The following is a 21215-nucleotide window of genomic DNA, read 5'->3' on the forward strand; positions in this document are numbered from 1 at the left end:
CATGAGCCTGTATACGCACACTATGGTCAGCTAGGAACAACGGATGCACATTGCGACGCAATGTGTTACCCTGCCCGTCGAGTGTCCGCACTAGGACTCTTGCACAGAATTTTGGACGGTACTCAATGTTCCATTTGCGATCGCTTGCTGGCCGCGGTCGGATCCGCGAAACATCGCGATAAGGCTGGCTCATTATTCATCTTGCGACTGGTGATTTTAGGGTAACCGGATGTTTCGTGCTCGGAGGAATTTCGTCGAATTCCAACGCGCATAGTTCGAGTAGAGATTCTCTGTAAGAATACAGTCCTTCCCGATTTTTTACACGACGATCGATGCGAAGGCATTAATAGCCGTTGTGCCGATGCGAGGTCGATCGTTATTAATTCAACGTCTCCGTGAATACTTTATGGAAAGAGCTTGCCGATGAATATCCGCGTTAGAGATCGCCTACTCGATCGTTCGATGGATTATCATTGCCGATTTTAATGGAAGTATCCCATTTCTCTGTTCCCATGAAATTACGACACGATATCGACGTCGCGACACCGATAGAACGAATAATCATTTATTAATTGGCAGGTTTAAAGCGGAAAGGAAGCACTTTAATCTCCGTCTCCGGGTATGGTCGCTTATTTCTGACGAGAGACACGTCACGAAACGACCGATAATCTAGTTGCCGAGTAAGCGGCAATAACCAGCGGGGAATCGAGGGAGAAAATATCGCGTTCCGCGTCAGAGATATAGTCTTTCAGAGTTGCCACCCAATAATACTTACTGCTCGACGGTAAATCTTCGTTAATTCGTCGATCCCCACCTCTTACCCGTTCTCCTGTGTCCGTGGTACAAAGGCAGGCGTTATTCCGACCGGGCAAGATCGTCCATGAAGCTGCCGCTCCATTCTAACCATTCCATGCCACAGGAATGTCAATACTACCCCTCCCGTGCAATCGTGAAACCCCCCTTCGCCACCCGTTCCCTGCCAACCCCCCTCACCCCCTATCTAGTCGCATTGACGTATCCGTTCTCGTCGAAGTCATCCGGAACCGCTCAACCTGACCCCTTTCTTCCCGAAGCAGCCGGCCAGAACACGGGAACGCGAGGATACCCCGCCAGGCCTGCTCGATAACCCCAAGTACCTCGTCGCGATGCAAGGACAATTCCAGCCGATAGAGGGGGAGAGTCGATGACACGAAATCGCGAGTACTCGCCATTGTTTTCGCTAGAGGACAAGGAGAAAACTGTGCTTGGTTACCACCACCATCACCGTCATCATCCCTCTGGCTCGGTGGCCGGGGCCTCTTGGTATCGGTTACGCGTCGCGCAGGGTACCGTTACGGTAGGGGTGAGAAACGTAGAAAAAAAGAGAAACAGAAGAGAAAAACGTCGCGACGGTGGTGGGAGGAGATTGAGAGAGGGAGAGAGAGAGAGAGAGAGAAAGAAAGAGTCGCGCGGTAGGCTGACTTTTTAATATCCAGGGATGATCTGTAGCTGCGGGATGCTGCGTCAGCCGCTGTCATTGTTATATGCCCGGACCTCTTCAGCATAATGACAATTTCTCTGGTTTTATTCTCCGCTAGGCACTGCCTTTTTCCCGCCCGTTTCCGTCTCGCGTATTACCGTGCCCTCCTACGCTCCCTCCCATTCTATCTCTCTCTCCTCGTCGTTTTCCTGCCGGGACCCCCTCTTTTTTTTTCCCCTCCTTCCAACCACCGCCGGGGCTCCCTTCTCGGTTTTCTAGCTGGTCTCCAGCCGACTCTTCGCGTTCCATTCCGTTTCGTTTCGTTCCGTTCCGTTTGTCTACGCCGCGCCTACATCCGTCGACCAACCCGCGTGTCCATCCATCGACGATTACCGCTCGCAGAGTCCTCCTCGTCGTTTCGACGGCGTTTTTGTCCATGACAATTGCTCGGAAAGTGGTCGTCGTCTACCCTTTCCACCGTTGAACCGACGCGAGGCCTTCAGCGTCTCGTTTCGGCGGCAACCGATGCTCCTGTCTGCGTTTCTTCCACGGGAAAAGTGAAACGGTCGGTTCCCAAGAAGAAGGCGGCGACTCGGTCCCCGAAGGTCTGGCAAAAACGAATATAGATACCGCTCCGGAGAACACGGACCACAGCGTACGTGTGGACGCAAGGACCGAAAGAAGGACGGAGGAATAAAGGAAAAGTGTGGGGCGTAAAAAGTCGCGATCACCCTGGAAGTCATAACAGAGATAGACGCGCATCAGAGCAATCCCTCATGCAGTCTCTATACGCCGCTGCTCGCGTGGGTGTATATCGCGGTTCCGTGTATTTGTTTGTACGCCAGCCGCCGGTTCCAGCCCCCACGGGAGCGGGTAATAGATTTATTGGACACCCGGTACACGGGATATAGATATGGATGTTATAGACGCTCGAGTTAGAGATACAACAACCCCCGCCGCGTTAGCCGAGCCGCTGCCAGTGCCACCCCTGGCAAATACGAATGGCGCGTCTCCTAACTTTAGAAAATCTACACCCTGCCCTCCTCTTTCCTTCCCTCTTCTACCATCTTGCCTTTTCTTTTCTTAACTTGCCTTTCTTCGGATCGCGCGCGACGAGTCGAAACTGGAATTGAAAATAATTGCCATCTCGTTGGGAGGAAGGAAGAAGATGAAGAGACACACACTCGGTCGATGTGTCGACTAAACGTTCCACTGTACCGTACGGTTCGTTTCGGAAATTAGAAACGTGTTATCTGTGTTTCTCGTCTGCCGTATCGTTCTTCTCGTAACCATGGCCAGCAGCTCGCGCGAGGCGCGTAATAGCTTTGAGCTGTAATCAAATATGAATCTTCGTTACGGACGTCGCCTACCGCTTTTAATCAGACATTCTGGGCTACGCAGTTAATTTAACGGTCGATGCGGTAACGACGTTTCGTGTAGTTATTAGGTTGTTGCATATCGAATTGATATTCCATAAGTGCCACTTTATAACACTCTTGTGTCATCGAATCGTAAGGTCATCTGCGAAGCCTCGAGTCTCCATTCGGGCAAAACTCATTCGCCTTCTTCTTCAAGACATGGGGGGCATTCTGTGCGAAATCGGATACGTTTCGGAGCACCATGTCGGATATGTTGTAGCTTTTAGCGATATATAAACGTATCTCGAAGGATTTTTAAAAATTTTTCAAATTGTTGATTTTACAGCCGTTTGAATTAATATTTCCCTACTATTATAAAATTACATTTGTTTAAAACAATGGTAAAATAAGCGGTGAAAAACTTATTAAAATTAAATCAAGGCAAGGAATCTCAATCCTGATGCACCCTCGTAATATATTAGGACTTCTGGACAAAGACTTTATTATTACACGTGTTCGCACAAAAAGCAGAAGTAAAAAGTAGATGTCGTTCATTAGTTCGAGCAGTCGTTACAATTTTCCAACAAAACTTTTTTTGAAACTGAAATAATTTTGATTACCCCCATGTCTCTGCTTTAAGTACGTAAACGCTCATTTCTATCAGTTTGTTAGTTCTGCAGTTATAATTTATTGAAAAAATGCGAGCAGTATATTTCAAACAGCTGTAAAATCAACAATTGGAAAAATTTTTAAAAATCCTTCGAGATACGTTTATATATCACTAATAGCTACAACATATCTAAATTTCAGCAAAATCCGACATGTACCCGATTTCCCATGGAATGCCCCCCATTGTCATTGACTGAGACCTTCGTTCTTTCGCTTTTTCATCCTCGGCGACCTGTCGAGCATGAAATTACGCGCGCAGAGAAGAAGGTAAGCTCGAACGACGAAAATATTCCGACGAATCCATCCCTTTCTTCTTCCGCGAGCCTATTGCACGCTCTGCGGTTCTATGCACCTCCGCCTCCCACGCGGATACTTAGCTTCGAGACGACTCTTATTTACGTAGAACCGTTGCCGAACACGTTAGCCAGGCGTTTCCATACGTACGTAGATACATGCGTGTGCATGTGTGCGAAGTTTGGCGGCGAGGGTAGGGGGAGAGAGTGGTCCGTTGAAAGGGCTGGTTTTGATTAGCTCTGTAGACAATACCCACTCTCTGATACCGCTGTGATTCTCTCTCTCTCTCTCTTTCTCCTAGTCTACCCATCTCCACCCAGCGTAGTACACCCTCAACCCTTCGCCCGCCCCCTCCCCTCATCAGCCAGCGGCTCTCCTCGGTTTCGCCTTCGCCGCAGCGAACGCAGCAGCCACTTTGTATGCCGACTGTTTTGTGTCTGACGAACAATAGGCCTGCACCCACTGACAGTGTACCACCACCAACAACCGCGCAACCTATCGTCATCGTTCTGTGCACCATTGCCGGGATAGTTTCTCACTAACACCGTCGAACATCGCCGCGGTCGCTGGCTCGTCGCTGCGGTATTAAATAGCTCGCGTGGCGGACGCGTGCATCCAGATAACTTTCCCGTCCCTCTAAGTAACGACGTTTCGAACTGTGAAACACCATCGCGTCGAGTTCTTGAACTCGTTTCACCCCACCAGTTGCGTGGCTGGCCGACCGATTTTCGATACCTAACCGCCTGCACCTGCACTCCAATCAGACTGTGTATATAGTCAAATGAACGTTAACCCTTGTTTCCCAACCGTTCTGTTCGACTCCTTGCGTTCAATCGAGAATCTAGGATCTTCCTTCTTCGACGTTTAATCTCACGATTTAATGTAATTGCCGGGGCGGTGATTATTGTAAGCGTGAACAGGTAGGGGAGACCGGGTATGGTTGTCACAGTTGTTATAAAAAAGAAATTAAACAATAGAAATGTACTTATAACCCATGGCAACGCGTGGATATATTGTCGCCTCTCCCCCGCGAGTTCGCTGTAGATTGGTATCAAGACACGACGGGTTATTGTTAGGTTTGATACACTAGAAGTAGATTTTTGCAATATCTTTTCCATTAGGTAAGTATATTGGTTTCTTAGTATCGACTATAACGGTTTTAAAATCTGATAGTTTAGAGATTTATCTAACTTATTATAATGATCTTTTTGCATTTTTCGAAATTCCTAGTAAATGAGTGGATAGTTTAAATTATTTAACGGTGTGGGTCAAGTTTTCACCGAACATTTGGGATTATTTATCACATGTATTCAGATGATTCTAATTAGCGATAAGACTTAATGATCTTGAATAATTGATAAATTTGCTGGAACTACTTTTCATTTATTTTTAATGATTTAAAATTCCTAATTTTATTATAAATATTTTAAAATATAATTAGGATTCATAATCAACACTAAGAGTTACATTTTTAATTTTTTGTTCTTATATATTTCCAATCGTAAGTTTAATTTTGTGTTCAAGACTGTATAGTTTCTTAGTTCCATTTTGTGTTCGAATTTCAGAATGAAACTTTAAATATGAGATTTTTCTAACGTATGTGATAACATTAATAATAAAATTGTTACTTTTTCTTAATAAATTTAGCTAATTAAATATGTGACACCCAACCCAAGCTCGGGGTACATTGTCACAAAATAATTACTACAGATAATAAGAATTAACTCACAATCTTATTGATAATATTCACAAAACTAATTTTTATTATAAACTTAGCCGTACCTAGTTTATATTAAACCATGTCTGAACGAACCTCCCTGCAACTATAACCTGTAAAAAATAAAAAAATAAAAATGTGACAACCATACCCGGTCTCCCCTAACTCGTAACTCAATGAATAGCATAGTTAACAAATGACACGGGTGACGGTGAACATAGTTGACGAGTCGATACGTTAATGCTTCGTTATGTATATTAAACTAGTTAGCAGAACTATTTCCGGATACCCAAACTCTGGTTTTGGTCGTAAACTATCGATGAGCCAGCGAACAGCAAGGTATCCGTTCAGTTACTCTTTAACCGACAGGAGTTTGCTTTAATTCGTAGGAAATTCGTAGGAAATCATCTCGGGACCATTTTACCGAGGGGGGGGCGACGTAAACGCGTAACAAAGCACGGAGACGTAGATATCGCTTTGGTCTTGGAGATTTAATCGCTCACAATGGCAGACGATGCTGTTGCGGTATTGTCACCGTTGTCGCTGGCAGACAAACCTAGGCAGGGGTAGCGAAACTTAGTTACTCGATAGAGCACACGCGTACGGGAAACGCGTTATACTCTTGTTGGCATGAGTGACGATGTGACATCGCGACTATCTTTGCGCTTCTCGCGAGAACATCTAATTCGCTTATGGTTCTGCTCCCCGTGAGATAGCTGGCAATCTGTTGTATAATACACGCTCGTACGTTCGAACAAGTTTCATTGCGTCGAGCTGGTAATTGAATAGAACCGGGCAAGTTCTACCGCCTGACAAAAATCGGCTTTATCGCATTGTGCGCGCCGCTCGCTGTGGTTGCTGTCTCGAATGGGTCGAACGCAGATAGCGTGGAAACTCTAATCTCCCTTTGCTCGAAACTTTTTTGCCTGTCCCAGTTTAGCGAAAAGTGCTGGACGTGTACGTGGATTGTTTCAAATTTTACCATTCTATGCTGGTTATCTACAAATTGAACTTTTTCTTTTTGAATCAATGGTATCGCGGCATCGTTAAGGTAATTTCCCATGGCCCCGGTGCGACAATACCAAAGGCGCCCGCATACAATGCGGTAACCGGAGCTGGTAACGTTTCGATGGCGATAGCTGCTGTGTAGCTGTCACTCATCGATCATGGAGGACGTAATTGATTCTCTATCGAGAGGGATTCTGTTCGCCAGAGTCCTCCGCGGTAATTAAGACAAATCGAAAGAAAAGTCAGAGTATCCGCTCGATAAAAGGCGCAGTCATCGAGATCTCTTTAGCAGAAGGCAAAGGCAATCAGAAAACTTGTATCTGCTTGTCTATCACACACGTCCCTTCGTTTCGTCGTCCGATATTAGCCGATCAATTTCCATGCGATCCAACACGTTTACCGCTTTTCATTCGTTCGCAGCCTCTCCGCGTTACCTCGATCCGACTAGGGAGGGAAAAAGAGAACATGGAGCGAAAAAAAAAGGCCAGAGGGAGGAACAGAGAAAACAGAAGCATCGGTTCGTGTAGCCGGTCTCGATTGGAAATTATTCCCTTTCATCCTTTCACGGGGTGAAAGAGTAAGAAGGAAAAGCGACGCATTTCGACGTTATCCAACTGCCCCTCGAACACCCCCCTTTTTATTTTTAATACTTTCGCATCTTCGACCTACGCTCCTGAATTTCGTTACCGCGAGCGTAACCAGCCACGACCGTCAAGGTTTATTATCGATACGAATTTAATTAAAAAATGTTCCTTCTCGGGAAACCGCGTAAATATTAGCCAACATTCCGCGGTTAATTTCCTTGACGTGCCGCGAACGTTGTTGCCAGGCTATTATCGCTAAAAAAAAGAAGAGGAGACTCGGCTCGGATAATTGCAGCGGGTAAATTAAAAATTTTGCACCGTCACATCCCAAGGCTGGGTATAATGAAGCTGCACCGGGGTCGCCCGTGACACGACAAATAAACTTCCTTCCACTGGTGTCCAGCATCTCGTAATGCAGGCGAGCGTTCGTTTCACTTGAACCACGGGAAGAATGCGTTACGCGTTGGTCGCGCACGCCTGCGATAGCACCCTAAACCGAACAGAGACTCCCTTAGCTACCTCCCCGAAAAGCGTTCCGTGCGTGCCTCTGCCTCCTAAGCGACCGCTTTATTACGCTCGAAATTCGGAACGCGCGCCTTTTTGCTTTACGCAACGCTCGCGGGAAAAAGAAGACGCCCCTACGGATCGTTTGCTCAGCCGATGGGTTTCTGATATATTTCCATCTTTCGATATAAAGAAAGATTTATGATTTAAATTTTGATTTATTAATAAAACACATTATTTGTTTGAAAAGTACGAATGTTTTTATTTCAATATAAAGTACAAACATGGAGGTTATGTATGGAACACAATATCCGATAAATGGCCGCCTCGTCCCTGTTTGCAAACGTTCACGCTTTTGTCGAAATTTTCAATAACATTTTGGCATAATTGCGGACTAATTTCATTAATGGTACGTCCAATTGCTTCCTTGAGCTCTGGAATGGTCTGTGGATTATTGGCATACACTTTTCCTTTCAAAAAGCCCCAAAGAAAGAAGTCAAGTGGCGTCAAATCGCACGACCGTGGTAGCCAATTAATATCGCCGTGCGGACTTTTCGAACAGTCTCTGCAAAATTTTCACCATTTTTGTAGTGAATTTTCACAATTTCTATGCGTTGCTCAATCGTGTAACTCTGCATGACTAAACCTCAATACTTCCTGATACCAATTGTCAAAGATTAGTACTCTATGTTCACCACAACAAAAATGGTGCGAAATTTAAAATGTCAGGCCATTTTGAGACACCCTTTATTTGCTAGAGCCTGATGGAATAAAAATATTCGCGGACGATCCTTGAATCGCTCGCGTTTCCTCGAAATCGAATTTTTAGAATTCGGACATTCGAAGTCTATTCGTTTTTCGGAAGCAACAAGTATTTACAAACTATTTCCAACGCATCTACGAAATAACGAGTTGCTGCAGCTAGCGCGACGTACAAACGAGGATTAAATAGGCGTCAGGGAGACTGGTCGGGGGGGGAGGGGGTAGATTGGCGCGATGGTATTGGATTTGTTCGCAGGGCCGTTCTCTGCGGCGACGAGAGGAAATCTGACTTGGCGTGGAATTTTTTAATTAGCAAAAGCAAAATCCGATGCCAGGATGGGCCGATATAGGCACGTTACGGTCGCCGGATGAAGTCATCGACGTGCACGCTCACCCCCTTCTAATCGACAACTCCCGTCGGACGTCCAATAATTGTCCAACGATCGATTTAACGATGCGTAACGTTTATTATTGATATACTTCGTTAGTTGGTGCGTGTCCAGAGACTGTGCTTCAAATCCGACTTTGCGTGTTACCCACCGATCGGACGAGCAATAGTTACAGTTATCGCTCGTATAGCAGGTGGAAACGTAAAAGTGGAATTCTCGTATGTCCACCTACTCACGGGTTGGACAACTCGAGATGCGAATGTTCCTTCGGCTAAAAGTTTTCACGAATTACGATTCTTCGATTCACCGAACGATGGGGATGATACACGGAAGGAAGGATTAAACGAGAACCAAAATCATTTGATGGAATAATTCTGTGAATCTGCGGAATTGCATGATTGGAGCGGAACATTGAAATTCCGATACCGTTATCTAGTGTGTAGGTACGCTAGATTAAATCAACGAGAAATACTCCTGTCGATACGCGAACGATCGTGGGCCTTCAAAAATTAATTATGAGACGGGAGATATCATAGTACCATCGATCCATCGTTATGCCATTCGTTTCTTCTTCATTTTATTTTTCGTTCCTGCAAAAAGCATACCATTACCTTTTTATCTGTTCGCTACATTAACGAGATGAAATGTTGAAAATTTTTCACTTTCCCTCGGTGCATCAGCGTTTTCGAAATACTGCATCGATCAATTTTACCGGGAAGATGCATCGCGTACGAGAAACGAGGGATGCGGTAAACTTGGAAACGTCGAACCACGCGGGACGTTTTCATCTTGTATCTTTATCCTTTCGGAAGCACCCCAACGACGCTGCTGTCCATGCCTATGGGATGAGACGAGGGTGGCGCCACGCGTAATGGGGTTATGACAGCGTTAAAAACCACCCTTATCCGGGTATAATGTCATCCGCGATCGCGATAAAGCTTCCGCTCTTCCCTTAAACGACTGCGACACCGGAATTTCTAACGTTTTCTCTCGCTGTATTCATTTTTTATCAGCCACCTAACATTATCGCGTCATAGTTTTCCAAGCGCGGTTGCACCACGCGCAACGTCCCTCGATTCTCCTTCGAAACGTTACACGGCACGAGAGAGACGTTCGTTTAAAGACACGAAACGTTCTCGCCGCTTTAATCAGTAGATTATACCGGAAGTCGGTGCGCTGGGATTTAATGAAATTTTCTCGCTATAAACAACCGCTCCGCGCGTTCTTCTTTCGATGCGAAACATCAGCGTCGATTAAAACGATCAAAGTCTAGCCAGACGTCGCGCCGTGGCGGTGGGGAATCGTCCGATGATCTTTGCGGCCGAAATGTTTGACCAACGAAAGGACGATGGAAGGAAAAGGCAGCGTCTGCGTGCCGGCTGATAGAACGTTACCCATCTCTCGCGACGCGAATCATTCACGCGAGGCGCGCATAAGCACGTAAGTCCATACTTGGCCGCGTGCTTTCGTACGAATACGAAGTCCATAATGCGTGCGTGTGCGGGATAGGACCGCACGCGCGAGTAAGGGGAGTGGTGGGGTTTGTATTCACCCCTTCTACATCCGTGGCAACACTGTGATGGTCCATGGGCGCAGCGATCAATGCCACCGTCGGGTACTCTATGCTTCATCCCCCACCGATGCATACGTCTCCATGACGACAGCATCCCTACAACCCCCACCGAATCGGAGCCAGCTAGTCCGGTGGGGAGGTTTCGAGAGCCGCGAAAGGGGTGACACGAGCACCCCTATCGTCGCCGGAGCAAGGAATTCCTAGGGTGCGCGAGAGACGACCAGGGGATTTTCACCCTCTACCCTCCGCCCTTCGTCTCTCTCACTCTCTTTCTCAACCCCTCTCCTTATCCAAACCTTCCGTCCTTCTGCGTCTTTCCTCTCGCTCGATCCTCCTCGACCATCTGGCCGTACGCGTTTCTCCTTCGTCCCTGTCCTTTTCTCGTCACCGTGTGCACCCGAGGGTCAGGTGGGTCACTCCAGGTGGCTCGGCCCTGACACGATATCGTCGACACGATTTCTCGATCCTCGATTAGATTATCACGATCAGCCTGACAGGAGAATTCGACGGGGAAGGGTCACGGTTCTGCGGTTTTTCCTCGAGTGACCGGGAAACTTTTCCGTGTCGTACTTTAGGATACTATGGTCGGCAAAAATCCGCAACGGAATGAATGGTTGCGCGACCGGTGGAAAGGAGGGTGCACGAGAGGGAATTCGATTCGCCTGGAAATCGAGTTACCAGGCCTGTTGGAGATAATGATATTTATGCGCGTCAAGCGTATGATCCGTGGCATGCCGCATATGGATCGCGCATATGCTTCGCGGAGAGGTTTCCGAGCGGGCAAAAACACCGCCAACTACGAAAACGTGTCGCTCGTTCTCCTCGTGAGAACCCACGCTCTCGTACCACGACGAAATACGTGGGCAGAGATTTGGAGATTTCGAAGGACGATGATTCAGCGGCTTCTTTTTCAACGAATCGAAGAGAAATTCGAAACATTGAAATTTTATGCACTCGCGTGGGTGGCGCCGCGTGTAAGGGATGCTACGATGAAAGAGAAGAGACAGCAACGGGACACGAATGCAAGTCGGGTTATTTTTCTGCCATTGTTCCTTGTTCCTTTATTACGAGACGCTTTGTGCTCCTCTGCTTTTTGATTCGAGCCGTGTACACGCGTACCTTTCTACCGGGACAAAACGCGACTGCACGTAATCTTAACTGAAACAACGATATCATTATTCCTCCTCGCGTTTAATCGAGCTCCCTTTACGCGTACCTTGTTATCCTGCAATAACGACTCGCGATCCTTCCTTTTAATTGTAACAATCTTTAGAAACTCGGGTACTAATGCTATTCTGTTTAACAATCCCCCGCGTAGATTTACATAGAAAATGATTAAAAAATATTTTCTATCCTTCTTAATTTCAGACGTTCCGGCGAGTACGGTGTCGCAGGAAGATTAAACGTCGCGGTGAAACGACGCTCGATTCGCGCGAACTAGCCGTTTTCTCTCTCGTCGCTGCGCTTTTCAATGAAACGCGAGCCCGCGACCGCGTAAATATTTATCGCGAATAATCCGAGCGTGCGGCGGGTCTCTTCACCGTCGCGCACGAAACACGCACAGCCAGCCGTTCTCCTTCGTTCATCTTCAAACTTCATCCTCTCTTTTCTGCACGCCCCGTAGCCCCGGCCTGACCCTGAGGGACATTCCTGGCATGACGCGTAAGGTTTGTCCTAGCTAGAGAGACGAGCGCATCCAGACGGGCAGAGAAAAGCTTAGGCCGGTGAGCCACGGGGTTTTGAGCACGAAGTTTACACATTGTCATTTGGGACACGAGCAGACGGGGCGAGGGGTGCGACGGATGGAAAGAGAGGAACAATGTGAAAAAGGGAGAGATTGCCGGTGGCTGGCTGGCGATGGAGAAACGGAGCGCGAGATATTCTCTGGATGGAAAATGTACGCGGATGTGGAGACAGAGAGGGTTAAACGAACGGGGAGAGGGTGAATTTCGGTACGGAGGGATGAAGGAGAGAGAGACAGGGTGACACGGTAGTCCTTGGTGGACCACTAGGATTCATCCCCACGTAGCCAGCGTGTACCGTGCAGGGGTTGCATCGATGGTGGGGATATTCAGGGGAAGGTTAGAGGGGTGGGGGTGCTATATAAGGCCGGCGCGAGGGGGGGAGAGCTCAGTTCGTCCAAGAGAAGCGTATCGGTTACGTCGTTGCGGCGACTTTGTTCACGAGGAATCCCCATGGAACACGGGACTCGTCCTCGCAAACGACACCGTGCTTCACCCAACGAGAACGAGGAGCTTCGAAGACCACGCCAACCGTACTGAAACGGAACGCTCGCCCTAGGATTCTGGGTGTTTTTCATCCCCCTTTTGGAACAAACTACCCAGCGTGACGAGCTGACACGGTAAGTACATCATCCGCAGCTATATTGCATAACCTTGAAACGTGCTCTTCCTGGACGGAAAACGTACTTTGGGGTCGAGGTTGAAACGCGATTTAGGGGAAAAGCAAGGGTTCACGGTTCGTTTTGTCGAAGTTTTAGTTATCGATTGATCGATCGAGCCACCGGTTTCTCGAGCACAGTGTACGCCGACACATTGTAACCCTTTACCTGTGTACGACGTTAATGACAAAAGTGTAATTAAGTTAATTTCTATCGGTCGATTTTTTTTTGGAAATCCTCAATTTTTTATAAGTTTCAAGTGGAATTTAAATTTCAAGGCAAAGGGTTAATCTCCGATTCCCGCAAAGTTTCCGTCTCGCATCAGGTTTCTCGTCTTTCTCGAGGAAACCGAAGTAATTTTCGATGAAAAATAAGAACGTGTCGCGATGTTTGATTTAGAATCTCGCTTGGAATTGAAACGGAGAACGCGATAACGATCTCGATACTGTGGCCGGGAAAACAGCGTTTCTCGTTTGATAAAAGACGTCTCTAAATTCGTTGTCCATTCAGAGCATGGTTTCAATAATTCATGAATTATTAATCCAATCAGAGAGGAACGTTGATATAATAAGAATGATAACATCACGCGCTAATTTTGGTTGAATCGAGCTGATTTTAATTGTATCATTTAATCGTACGTCGACCTGTCTCTGATTAACTAGCGAGAAATAATTTGCGTGGGAGTAATTTATTAATAGTACTAATATATATAACGGGCGACGAGCGCACGCGCGACGATATTTGCCCGTCAAGTTTAGTGACATTAAAGCCAATAATAGCTTCCAATATATTTGATTCGCGAGTAAAATTGGAAAACTGGTATTGAAATTAACGTTGTCGTCGAGAGCCATCGAACTGCTGTGCAATTTGCTTCCAGTTTATTGCATCGTTTTGCCGTTTTTCCGTTGAAGAAATTAAACATCGCCTAATTTATTGGAGCATTGTTCCTTGAATTGAAATTCTACTTTACGATATATTAAAAATTACCATTTGGATATTATAAAATTCGAAGAAGCTTTGGGTAATTATGATCTACTCGTGATTTTTGATGGACGAATATCGAACCGAGTGACGGTAAAGAAAATGATAGTCGGGGAAAAGAGGATTTCTCGTGTCTTGTGGGATAACAACTGGTCATTAAATAAGCAGCAATGCGCGTATTCGTCGGTCGGAAGAGCAGGATTAACCCGCGCTAGTTCCACCAGCGATATAATATTTGCCAGCTGCGACAGGAAGTCGGGTAAATGAATATTTTCACCGAATGAAATTGTCTGGCGTACGAACGCGACATCCGTTAACCAGAGACTTTTCGTTCCTCTCGTTCGATCCACCGCAACATTAATCCATCAACGTGTACCAAGAAATTATTAATTAATCGTGACGAACTCCTGACGCACCTTACAGTTCGAATGTGACAAAACTGAACCGTGCCTGTATTATATTTTAATTTGAAGTGCAATTTCAATTAGAATTTGCATAACCAAGAATTTCTAAATACAATTTCGTTTCTCTGGTCGTTCGATCCACCACAATATTAATCCATAAACAAGTACCAAGAAATTTTTAATTAATCGTGAAGCACCTTACAGTTCAAATGTGACAAAACTGAACCGTGCCAGTATTATATTTGAATTTGAAGTGCAATTTCAATTAGAATTTGCATAATTAAGAATCTCTAAATACAATTTCGTTCTTCTCATCGTTCGATCCACCACAATATTAATCCCTAAATATGTACCAAGAAATTTTTAATTAATCGTGAAGCACCTTACAGTTCAAATGTGACAAAACTGAACCGTGCCTGTATTATATTTGAATTTGAAGTGCAATTTCAATTAGAATTTGCATAATTAAGAATCTCTAAATACAATTTCGTTCTTCTCATCGTTCGATCCACCACAATATTAATCCCTAAATATGTACCAAGAAATTTTTAATTAATCGTGAAGTACCTTACAGTTCAAATGTGACAAAATTGAACCGTGCCTGTGTTATATTTAAATTTGAAATATAATTTCATTTAGAATTTGCATAACCAGGAATGTCTAAATGCAATATACCTATGCATAATATTTAATTTCCTTAATTTGCCTCGATATTACAGCAGTGAGTATTTAGAAAATAGAGAAGCATATCGTTACTTTTGAAATTCAAAAGTTTCAATTACAGAGGATTCTATAGGAAAATTTTCCTCGTCCGTTCGATTCGAGTGATCCACGGAACGTGATAATGTATCCCCTAGCAGGTGAATCGAATATCGAGGTGAAACGGAATTCAAAACAATCATTTTACGTTGATTGAAGCGAACGGTTAAACATTGCTCCGCCATATCATTTCGGCAAACAGATGAGAATATATTTGTCAGATCCTGTCACTCGTTTTATCCGCGCGTGACTTTATAAACGTCACTCTGTTTTCTGCTACTTCAAAGGATGTTGCACGACTTTAAATTGAATTCGTAAATGGACAAAGTTGAACGAAAGAGATCTCGTTCCTCCTGTCCTATCGAGAGAAATTACGTTCACGTGGAACGTTTAAATTTTCCAGAAATCATGTATATTTCATTTCGACAATCTATCCGTCTCTCGGCCCGAGTATCCTTGCTATTCGTTTATAAATTCGTACGTAATTTATATATTATCCCGATGGGGTTTTCTCGTTGATTTTTCTCGGTCGAACAGCACTCGCAAATTTCAGCTCGCGTCTCCACGAGTGCGTGGCTTAACTGAAGTATCCGCTTTGTAGGGTCACGCTGAACCCGCCTTAATCCTGTTAACCTATCAACACATTCAAAGCCTTTTACGCCATACAAAGATATCTTCATTCTCAATCCCATTAAATCCCTCCATCCGGGAGTTTGGGACACGATGCCTTAAATGTCAAAGAGGGTAATCTTTTATGGCGAATATTATTTGCTCGTTGAACGAAATGTACTCGACATTGGCGTGGATTTTTCTTTTTTCACCTCCGGATAGGATCCTTTTTTCGTATCCGTTTTCAACCCAGACGTTTCTATGAATTTTCTGCTCCAAATACAGGAAAGACCGGAAAGACGTTAGCTTGTTAATATTTCAAGTAACGCGGTAATTAACTCCCCTAGATGAGGCTAATGAAAAATCGATCTTGTCCTTTCGTTACACAACGCGCTTTCAATGGCAAAGGTTCTTTAATGACAACAATAAAGAATTTTTCATCTCTGTGCGTGTATATAGATATGTGTGTGTGTGTATGTAAATTAATAAGGACACGAAACATTGTGTATATTCAACGATCAGAAATCTCTGTCTCTCTCTTCAACATTGAAAGGTCTTTTCATCGGGTTTCTTTTTCGCGGGATGGAAACGAGAAGAGCGTCCTATCTACCGTTAATTAATACTAATATGACCGTGCCTCATTAACGGTTACATTCATTAAATATTCACACCAGGCAGACAGCTTGTATCCAGGCCGCATCGATTCAATCGCATTGTGAAAGAGAGGTAGAAACGAGGAACTTGTCATCCCGTACCTTTCAACCTGCGCGTTTCGCTTCATCCCGCGACAGGAATTCAGCCGCGTTCACAATGAAACCGACGCGATCTCAAGAAACGGAATCGGCTTTCGTTTTCCTTCCTGCGGATACCGTTTCATCGATCGCCTTGGAAGTTTATTTTAATTACACATGGAATTTGATTGAAAAATTACAAACAAAAAAAATATTCGATATTGCCCGTTTGTTTGTTCCGTGATCGGTTTCAATGGAGAGGTCACTCGCGTACAATAGGAAAAATTTATTGAAACTACGAGTAAGTAGAAAAGTTCGCAGCCTGGTTGGTTTCTCTCTTTGTCCGGCTCGTACAATGGCAATACTTTCGAAGAATGTGTCCCGTGGCCCATTAATCTCATTTTCTTTTTTTCTCAGTTTTTGTCGGATAAATACATCGACCGACAAAGTTTCGTTGGAGTCCGATCGATCTCGGTGTCCGTATTCGAAAGACTAGATGAATTCTTGGCGAAATTCCGCGAACTCCGGCTCGAAATTGTTCTGCACGTTGAAGAGACGAATCTACAACGATGGAACTCGAGGGGGTGACGATCGATTCGAGTTGGAAATAAAGTCGAAAGTTTATTTAACGTGGGAGGGGAAGAGCCACTTTGCCGCGTCTCTCTTCTTCTGTTCGGGCATTAAATAATCGGGCGTGAAGTGGACAGAGCTTGTTCATCGAGCAAACTCGATGAATTAATATCGTTCGTATAGATTCCCGGGGGTTTAATAAATATATAAAGCCGCGGCTTTCGCTTTATCATTCAAATTTTCGCGTCAACTGTGCGCGACTCGCATTCTCTTCGGCTTACGCGTTCCATCAAAATTGCGGTCTCCATTCTCCTCCTTTTTCAATGAATTAACATTGAAACTTGATTGAACGAAGAGCCGGGGATTGTTCGAATCTTTGGAACAATTACAGTTTTCGATTTATCGTAAGCGAAGCTTTTATTGATAAAAAAGGATAATATAACCCCAGCAAAATTGAGAACTCAGGTTCGGTATATAACCTAAATTGACTACCAGAAATCGATTAAAATTCGTTTCAGAGCTGAATGTCGTACCGTTTTTGAGATATCGTGGTGAGAAGTTTTTGTACAATTTTGGGACTATGTATGCGCTATTTGATACTGCGCATGCGCTATTCGGTGCTGCGCATGCGCTATTCGATACTGCGCATACACAGAACCTAACCTAATTTAACCTAACCTTACCTCGTGGTAAAGGTATCTCGTAAACGGTAAGACATCCAGCTTTGAAACCAACTTTGATCGGTTTCTTGTAGTCAATTTAGATTATATACTGAACCTGAGTTCTCAATTTTAGTGAGGCCATTCGGAAACACAGCCCTACATTCTTCTCGTTTCTTGGAAATATTTTAGCCGTATCGTGCCGTTTTTCTCCCTGAAAGAAAATTCAGTTCCATCTGAACGGAATGAAACTGAAACATCAAATATCCCCGGTCGAATGAGCGAGGAAAGATTGATCGTTTCTTATCACCTTCGGCGCATTTTCAGCTCGTTTTCTCGCGGATTTTAACTGGTATCGATCCCGCGGCATCGTCATCGCCGAATGATTTGTTTTATTCAGTCTATGTGCAATATATATACATATACAGAGAGGCAAGGGCTACGATCGCAGCCAGGAATCGGCGTTTCGTACAGGACGCTTCGCACAATGGCCAGGCCGCTGACAATGGCGTCGTTAGCGATGGCCTCGGGCTGTTCTCTATTCCACTGCCTTCTCACCCTCTCCACGTATCACCCTCTCTCTATCCATCTTGCTCCCTTTCTCTCTGCTTCTTTCCGTGTATATACACGTCACAGTGTCTTGCTTGCACACCCTCTCGATCTTTCTTCCTCCCGAGCAGCCTTCGTTTTCTTAAACTCTCCCTCTCTCCGCGCTCACCCTTCTCGCTTCTCCTCGCTCACCCCTTCGCGGCGCTGCTTACGTTTCACCGATTCCCTCCGTCTCTTTTCCACCGTTTCCACCTCGGTTAGCCGCGTCTTTGTCCGACTCGCGTGGCAGCGTGAAATGCAAACGGGGGTGTTCAGCTCCAAAGCCGACGAGAAGAGAAGCTTAGCGCCGGCGCTAACCGAACACCTACACCAACTACCTACCCCTAACAGCGTCTTCGTCTACGCTACCGACCAGGAGAGAAACACCTCTGCCAGCGATATCGTAATGATCTTTCCCCGAGCCGTGTATCGCGTCGTGAACCGCTTGAACAACCTTCCATTCCGTCGGTTTTTCCTTTTTTTTCTTCCCTTCTACTTTTTTCTCTCTTTTTTCTTTTGCTTCTGTGCGAGACGAGGAAACGCCGGGATTTTCAAGGGCTTTGAGGAAGGTGTTGGTACACGGAGCCGGATTGAAGAGTAGCTTCTTTTTTCCATTTCTTTTTTTATTCTCCTCCTTCGTTCTTTCTACTCTCGTGTACTTAACTTGTAGACAGCGTAATTTTATTATGGGGTTACGCGGCTATCTTTTTTCCCCCTCGAATTAAAGTAATTCGTTCAATCCTAAGAGTCGGTTTCGCGAGATTCAAACAACAGCTAATTCCAGAGTCTCGGATCGTTGATAAAATTTACAAATCAGGGTGGTTTAACCCTTGTATTTTATTATTTTTTATTTCTCCTTGTAATCGTACGTGTCCGCGGGAACAGTCACCGGTTGATTAACCCTGTTCCACGAGATTCAGCCTCGCCTGCCGCTAAATCCATACTAATTCCGCGAAGAAAAGACAAACGGGCCGGATGCAAATGCCGGTGGCAGGGTAGCTTAGCGCCGGCGCCATTCGAATCTCTGCAAACCCGAACTACTCTATCGACTGAGCAAGTACCGTGTCCCAGTGATATCGTGTAATGATCTCGTCGCTATCCACGCTTGTATCTGTCATGGAAGGAAAAGGAGAGAGAGAAAAAAAGAGAGATCGCGCGGGAGAGTGTGTTTCGTCGCGAGTGGATAGATCGTGTCGCGCCTTTTAACGCAGATGACAGAGGAAATCCAGAGAACGACACCGCGATGGAGAACGGTTTCACACTTAAAAGCCATTACTCGCCGGAACTTTCGCCTTCCTTCCTTTTAGTTTTCCTATCCCTCTCTTTTTTTTCCCCTCCACCCTTGCCTCCTTCTCCTTTCACGCTTCACTTTGTCGACTTCTCGACGGTTGAATGAGCGACGACCCTGATGGACCGACCGACACGGTTTAGTTTCCTTTAAAAGCATCAAAATCGCGTCGGGGATCTTTTATTTTTAAATCAGCTCTTTCTCTCATTGCCGAAGAATTTTCATCTTATTAGACCGTTCTCCATTGAATTTCAACGTAATTTGGTCAAGATCTGAGAAACGGTCAGTCGGTATTCCACGTGGACGAGTTAATTAACCGGGAAAGGTAACTGGAAAGAGTGAAATAGGATAGAAAAACGCTCGCAATACGATACGGTCACTCTCGAGCTTTTTTCCGTTTGACTTGTTACCTTTTTCCTTTTTTCTTTTTTTTTTTTAATTCGATCTCGCGCGCTGCATTTCCGGTTTGGATGAATTTCCCGGCTCTTTACCTTCGGAAAAGTAACCGCGTGTGATATTATTCAAGCAGAGTTTTATTCCGACGGTTCGTTGCTCGCGTAACTCATGAAAATTCAACGCCAACTCCATCGCCAACGAAATCGATTCATAGTATTTTTCCGTTCTTCAAGCAAATGCCAGATTGAGAAAATATTCCGAGTAAACGGTGTCGGAAAAAGTTTTGTTCGCTGGCTGAGTTACAAACAGAGAAAAACGAATAAGGTGGTAGGAAAAAAAAGTATCGATCGTACGGTGGAAATTGTGCGGTCCCAGCAAATTATCGCGAAGGATAACAGAGAAGGGTGTCGTGTCGTCTAGCAGTTTGGGGATCGAAGTTTGTCTTCGGAAGAAAAGAATACGTGGCACGAGTAGGAGAGGATCGCGGCTAACAGGATTTTCGGATTAGGGTAACACGGTCCTGGTAATTGTTTCCTTGTCTCTCTGTTCAATCCCGAAGAGGGCCTGCGAAAATGGTATCGAAGGAGAGAGAGAGAGGATCGGTTTTCGTTGAAGCAAAAGGGCTGGTCATTTCTCCGCTCTTACCGACCCGTGAATTCTGCCACGAATTAACTCGCCAACCCCGTTAAATGAACGTTTCGCTCAGCTGCTACGACTTGCTCCGCTAAAACGATTTCCACCTTCGAGAATAGCGGTATACCGATTTACCGAAACCGGGTAACGCCCGGAAAAATGAAGCTGTCTGTTTTCCAAACGAAAACCATCAACCGCGATATTTCAATTATTCGGATAAATCAAATGGCTTTTAAATAATCGCAACACGTACACACTTTTTCTACGAAACAATTTGTCGAAGAAAGAAGAGATTTCATGGTCGATTCCCTGGCAACAAATTGTTTCCTACCTCTTCAACGTTGTTTTCTGCAGCGTATCGGAAAGTTGTTTGCGGTTAGTTCGGTCCTCCGCGTTACCCTTTTTCTTCCCATCCGACTATTAACTGTTTTTCTTTTTCTCCCATCCCCCGTTGCTCGATCGAGGGTATCGTCTTTTTTAGAGTTCCGACGACGTAGCCAACAGCGGTGTTCTCGTTAGACGGCTTTCTCAAATTGAGCGTAATCGATACGCGATCGAACGCCTTTTCCGGGAAGACGCGTCTTCGTTTCGGGGAACAGCGTCGAGATAAGGAGCGGAAGAAAGAGGGAAAACGGGAAAGGGGGTGGAAAAAAAGGGAGTACACGGTAGTAAACGGTATTTCGAGATCGAACAAAGAAACCTCGAGGGTCCTTCGAGGGAGTATCGGCTGGAAAAGTGGCTGTTTCACGAATACAACGGAATAGCGGAACTCGTCGCGCGAGCGCAAGCACACCGGAAGCAAGGAGAGAAAAAAAAAAAAGAAGAAGCAAGGAGGAAAAGCGAAGGGACCGTCGTCGTCGAGTTACTTGCACCGATCGC

At 45.3% G+C, this 21215-nt stretch overlaps 1 long non-coding RNA gene across 1 annotated transcript in view; it reads left to right on the forward strand.

Moving 5' to 3' along the window:
* Nucleotides 1-12375, forward strand: part of LOC117603346 (uncharacterized) — a 102640-nt gene extending 90265 nt beyond the window's left edge. Inside the window, exon 5 of the long non-coding RNA XR_004581207.2 lies at nt 11686-12375. This is a non-coding gene — a long non-coding RNA (uncharacterized LOC117603346). The remainder of the gene's footprint in view (nt 1-11685) is intronic.
* Nucleotides 12376-21215: the final 8840 nt, after the last annotated feature.

This window comes from Osmia lignaria, chromosome 4 (genome assembly GCF_051020975.1).
Source record: "Osmia lignaria lignaria isolate PbOS001 chromosome 4, iyOsmLign1, whole genome shotgun sequence".
Classification (NCBI taxonomy): domain Eukaryota; kingdom Metazoa; phylum Arthropoda; class Insecta; order Hymenoptera; family Megachilidae; genus Osmia; species Osmia lignaria.